The following is a 6,580-nucleotide window of genomic DNA, read 5'->3' on the forward strand; positions in this document are numbered from 1 at the left end:
ACTTTTCATAACGTGACTGCCTGAGGGGACAGGGGGGTACATTGGGCTAGGAAAATACACAGGGCTGTACCAGGGGAAGCCGGGGTAACCCCGGGCGCGGGGGAAGCCCGGCCACCCCGTTTCCGGCTAAATTATTCATAATAAAATGCTGAAGTGCTTGTCCCTTCAGCGTGGCAGCTGAGGTAACGCCAGCGTAAAAGTTAACGCTAACAAAAATTGTAGGCATATTGTTAAAGTTAAAGAGCAAAAATGATATTTTAAGGGTTTTTAGCTAAAAACTGAGATATGTTGCACTGTTAATGTTATACCATACATCCCTAATATTTATACGAATGTTATGAAAGGATCATCTAAGTGCTTGTAGTGAGGGGTGACGAGGCCGGCTGGCATATTTTCCAAAGATCGCTGTTCTAAAATAAAATTAGCACATTGGGGTAACCCCGGGCGAGTGAGCGAGCTTACCCCCAACCGAGAGCAATGCCACTGAACCACTGTGTTATAAACGTTATACATTAATAAACGTTATACGTTATAACGTTTATTGATTACGTTATAACGTTTATTAATTACGTTATAACGTTTATAGATTAAACGTTATAAATGTTATAAACGCACTGACTTCATGATTGATTTCTAATTGATGTAATTTTAGTATATGATGTAACGAATACTAAAATTCCCCTGCAAACGTGTGAGCCGTGGGCACTGCAAATGTGTAAACAGCGGACGAATGTGCATCGCCCATAGGGCTAATGTTAAAATGCCAAAATCAAAGGGGGGCACGGTGCCCCGGTGCCCTCCCCGTTCCGCTGCCTATGGCTCAAGCGGCCACAATAAGCGGCTGGATTTATTATCCGAGGATTTATTAAGCAGATTCCACTGTACAGCATTAAAAAATAAGTCCACTGCAGACCTACGTTGCTAATGGATAGGTACATCGAATAGTGACTAGTTATTTGCTTAGTTTTGATATGGGCCGAGTTTTGATATACTGCCGTGAGGAAAACAGTGGGTTGTATTAATACCGCCCTGTCGGTATTAGAACTGCCCAGCCGTTATCAATACCGGCCGATTACCTACTGACCGGCCCGAATTTATACGGGCCGGCCTTCCGGCCATTATTGATACGGGCCGGGCAGTACGAGTAGTGTTCTATAAAAAGCAAGGCTGTAGAGTTTTTGCGTGTAGAGCTTTTGCGCTGATGTTGATATTTTATTATACATAAAAATTATATTTTTAAAAACACTTTGGATTATGGGGCCATACGGATTCCGGCAAGGGGGGGAGGGCAGGGCATGTGCAATTGCAGACGGTGAAAATCCCAAGGTTTGCAAACTGCAAACACTAATTTTTGCACATCCACATTTCATTGCGGGGCTCATGCGGGCTAATAAGGGCTCTCACAGGCGCTTGCTTGTCTCAGCCCGATGCTCGAGAGTCGAGGGCCCCAGCCCGAGCCTGATGGCCCCGCACTGGAACTTTAAGTCCTAAACAGGTACGTGCGGGTGTTATCTTGCAGGTTATCTCAGGGCCCCATGCCAGTATCTAAAGGCTCTCGCCGGCTCTTAAGGGCCCCAGCCCCCTTAGGTCTCTTGGGGCCGAAGTCGGAGGGCCCCGCACCGGTACCTAAAAAGCCCAGTTATCCCAGCTGGCCCCACGCCAGTTTCTAAGGGCCCTCACCGGCTCTGGAGTGGCGAGGATGACCCGGATATCATTTACTGAAATGGATAGGTCATCTGAGGTCAAATAAGGTAAAAAGTAGTTTTTCCACGATATAATTGTGCTTCATGTCGATTGCTAGGTGCAAAAAGACCTGCTTGGGTCAAGACAAGACCTGACCCTGACCTGGGTCGAATAGTGAAAGTGACCTACCGACTACCGAGGTCTATCAAATACATATTTCGAACCATCTCGATGGGAAAAGGATGGTACAAATTTTATGTCTAACGAGTTCAAAACGAGCTAAAACGGTCGGAGTTTGGGCGGAGAAGCTACTTATCGGAAATAACGTCAGGGTGACGTCATGTTCGGCCAATTTCGATGCAAAACATGTCGGGCTTCCCCCGGCTTCCCCCACTGTACAGATCCGTATGTATTCTGAGTTCTCTCATCTAAGAAAAATGATTTATTTAAAAAACTAAGCTATTGGGAGCGATTACCGTAGCTTAATGTTTTGCATGAAAATTGGCCGAACATGACGTCACTCTGACGTTATTTCCAATAAGTAGCTTCTCCGCCCAAACTCCGACCGTTTTAGCTCGTTTTGAACTCGTTAGACATAAAATTTTTACCATCCTTTTTCCGTCGAGATGGTTCGAAATATGTATTTGATAGACCTCGGTAGTCGGTAGGTCACTTTCACTATTCGACCCAGGTCAAGGTCAGGTCTTGTCTTGACCCAATCAGGTCTTTTTTCACCTAGCGATCGACATGTCATGACAGTTTGGTACCACACTATTTACTAGTTTTAAGCACCATTACATCCTGGAAAAACTACTTTTTAAGTTATTTGACCTCAGATGACCTATCCATTTCAGTAAATGATATCCGGGTCATCCTCACCACTCCAGAGCCGGTGAGGGCCCTTAGAAACTGGCGTGGGGCCAGCTGGGATAACTGGGCTTTTAGGTACCGGTGCGGGGCCCTCAGACTTCGGCCCCAAGAGACCTAAGGGGGCTGGGGCCCTTAAGAGCCGGCGAGAGCCTTTAGATACTGGCATGGGGCCCTGAGATAACCTGCTAGATAACACCCGCACGTACCTGTTTAGGACTTAAAGTTCCAGTGCGGGGCCATCAGGCTCGGGCTGGGCCCTCGACTCTCCAGCATCGGGCTGAGACAAGCAAGCGCCTGTGAGAGGCCTTATTAGCCCGCATGAGCCCCGCAATGAAATGTGGATGTGCAAAAATTAGTGTTTGCAGTTTGCAAACCTAGGGATTTGCACCGTCTGCAATTGCACATGCCCTGCCCCCCCCCCCCCTTGCCGGAATCCGCATGGCCCCATAATCCAAAGTGTTTTTAAAAATATAATTTTTATGTATAATAAAATATCAACATTAGCGCAAAAGCTCTACAGCTACACGCAAAAACTCTACAGCCTTGCTTTTTATAAAACACTTAGGTATGTTTAACGTTACGGTCCGTTTGAAAACTCGGCCCGTATTAAAGGAAAAGGGCCACCTTTAACATGGGGATTGAAACTGAGATAGCCATCTTGTAGCCCGTGTCCGAAAACCTGTCTGTCTACCTCCTTACGGCCGATTTCGGCCTCCATTCGTAGTTATCGGCAATTTTAAAAGAAAATACGCCAGGAATGCGTCCTTATCCCAGGAATGCGTTCTTATCCGACAATACAGCCACCCGCGGCGAGGCTTTGGTTTTTTACCAATCAGCTCCAACCAGCTCAGCATTAACCAATCAGCTTATCTGACACAATCCGACGAGTCTGTCTTCTGAACGCTGATTGGCTTGAGTGTGACGTCATCACTATGCCATCATACAGTAGGTGCCGTAGAGAGTATCAACATAGTACCAATATGTTAAATAGTTTTAAATACTTTTTCGCGAATTGTGCACTTCTGGCACCAGTTTTAAAAAGAAAATTAAAAATAATAATGTCAAAATGAAAAACAACGATATCTTCATATTTCACGAAGGTGGCCCTTTTCCTTTAATGCTCGTACTGCCCGGCCCGTATCAATAATGGCCGGAAGGCCGGCCCGTATAAATTCGGGCCGGTCAGTAGGTAATCGGCCGGTATCAATAACGGCTGGGCAGTTCTAATACCGACCGGGCGGTATTAATACAACCCACTGTTTTCCTCACGGTAGTATATCAAAACTCGGGCCATATCAAAACTAAGCAAATAACTAGTCACTATTCGATGTACCTATCCATTAGCAACGTAGGTCTGCAGTGGACTTATTTTTTAATGCTGTACAGTGGAATCTGCTTAATAAATCCTGGGATAATAAATCCAGCCGCTTATTGTGGCCGCTTGAGCCATAGGCGGCGGAACGGGGAGGGCACTGGGGCACCGTGCCCCCCTTTGATTTTGGCATTATAACATTAGCCCTATGGGCGATGCACATTCGTCCGCTGTTTACACATTTGCAGTGCCCACGGCTCACACGTTTGCAGGGGAATTTTAGTATTCGTTACATTATATACTAAAATTACACCAATTAGAAATCAATCATGAAGTCAGTGCGTTTATAACATTTTCAGAATCAACCCTCGCCCGTATTGGTGTTTTGCCAGCCGCAAACGTATAGGGGGGGGGGGGGGGGTCCGACTTGGACCCCCTTGCGTTTCACCCCTGATCGAACTAGAGCTTCGGAAAAAACGAGCGTGCTGCCCATGACGAGACGAAGCCAATGATACCCGATTTTAAGGTCCTGTGTCATTGGTTTACCTTCCAGGTCAGGTCAATGACCCAAAAGTCTGGAAAATCGGGACCTGTTAGAACGTCGTAAAGCGTGGCTTCTATAGGATTTTCCGGGATGCTGATCACGAATGTCATGTGGGTTTTGATCAAAGATGATGTCGTCATGCATTTAGGCCAGGTCGGGTCAGGTCAGGTCAGGTCAACCAGTAGGGGTCCACTTCCAGCCGGGTATTCGTATCAGGTGTCAACCGCCTCTGACAGCTTTGTAACATGTTACGAAGGCACGAAAACTACTTCGTAAATGTTCAAATGGCTGCTAAATTTAAATTCAGCGCCAAAAACTAGCCTAGAAAAATATAAACTCGAAAAAGTGAACAGTGGTCATCAAAGGTCAATGACCTGACCTGACCTTCAGGTGACCTTGACACCCATCCTTATGCATGGGACCAACATCATTGAACATGCTCGAACGCTTGGAACCACGAAAAGACTGCCAACGGGCAGCTAATGCGAGCAGACATACGCCGAATCGCGATTCCGGCCAAACATGGTCTCGAAAAGTAGGACACCGGTCAAAGGTCATTTGGGTCAGGGTCATGAATTTTTAGGGTCGGAGTAGAATTGATTAACGCGAGGGTACTGAAAGTTTCGTCGCGATCGGCCGCTTTTTTATGCGAGTTATTCGCCAAAAACCGAGGGGGTCCGTTCGACCTCACTATATACCTACGGGCGAGGATTAAGTTGCCATACCCTCTGTCCTCTGTGAAAACCACTCATTAAGATCAGACAACGAAGCTGATGAGATACGCCGATACTCACTGACCACTGTCGCCCCTCCAGCGGTAAGACTCAAAATCAGCGCGCGGCAATGTCGCACACCCTAAAATGACCTTGGAATGTGGTTAGATCGGCTTTTATTCTCCTGGGCAACGTCTAAATCAGGGGTCGGCAAATGGTGGGGCATGCCTCCTTTGGGGTAACGGAGCCCTTTCGGTAGGGGTAATGAGAGATTCTGAGAAGGCCCATCTTTTTAGAGATAGGGGCTCCATTGATGGAACCATCGTAACTGTTGCATCCCGGGATTCAAAGATTAGCCCATGCCAAAAGGCACAGCACACATTGATAAGATACCAATTTCACGTAGCTGTTCGCCTCATAATCTCACTGCCTCCGTACAGTCGTACAAAAGCAGCTGCAATTTTTAGCCGTCGCCCGTCTGTTGGCGTTTCCTTCCACAGCCGCTAACGTAAGGGGGAGGAGTCGATCGGACCCCCGCGGCCTCTCGGGCTCTGAAATGGAGCTGTGCATAAAAAGACGAGCGTGCTACCCCGTACCCGTGACTATAGGAAGCCGCTGTTGCCCATTTTTAAGGTTGTTGGTCATTTCGTCTCATTCAAAGGACCCACACTGGCCTCTGAGGGCCCCAAACTGGCCTCTATGGGCCCCCAGCCGGCCTACGTGGTCTCTACACCGGCCACTGATGGCCCTATTATGGTTTCAGGGGGCCCAAGACTGACCTTTGAGCGTCACGCACAGGCCCGGGCCGTCATTGGCCTCTGGGGGCCCATACCGGCCTTTGGGAGGCCCCTCGCTGACCTCTGTTTATCTTTGGTATACCTTATAATAAATGTTTACTTCTCGGAATATTTATAGGTATATGTGTCCTGAGGTCAGGTCAATTTTGCGACCTCTCCATCATAAATCAACGTGAGAAAATGGAAATGCGCCTCTTTTGGACGAATGTCGTTTACCTACCTATCAGGGGCGTCGCCACGGATTTTCGACAGGGGGGACGGATCGTCCGGCTAAAAACCCAATATTAGGTATTGTTACCGTACTTTTTCGGGCCGATGCGTTATCACTCTATTGGTAATAGACCGAATTCATACACAGCACACGTTTGAAGTCAGATTCATTTTGACACTGTTAAGGACAACGCCTCTGGTCTTCTATCAGGATATACCTAGGTAATTGTTCCTATGCCACCAGCAGTGGTGAGCACTTGTAACTTGAGCGGGCTTCGATAACGATAATTCGATAACCTCTTTCGAAGTCAGCGACTTCGATAACGATAACTCGAGAACCAAATCGGTCACTTCGATAACGCGATAACGATAACGATAACTTCAAAAAAGAGAGGAATCGAAGGGATAAAACATTTGAAAGGAATACGCTTCTTATCAGTATTTAACCCAT

Source organism: Amphibalanus amphitrite, unplaced genomic scaffold (assembly GCF_019059575.1).
Source record: "Amphibalanus amphitrite isolate SeventyFive unplaced genomic scaffold, NRLGWU_Aamphi_draft 000258F_arrow, whole genome shotgun sequence".
In the NCBI taxonomy this organism is placed as follows: domain Eukaryota; kingdom Metazoa; phylum Arthropoda; class Thecostraca; order Balanomorpha; family Balanidae; genus Amphibalanus; species Amphibalanus amphitrite.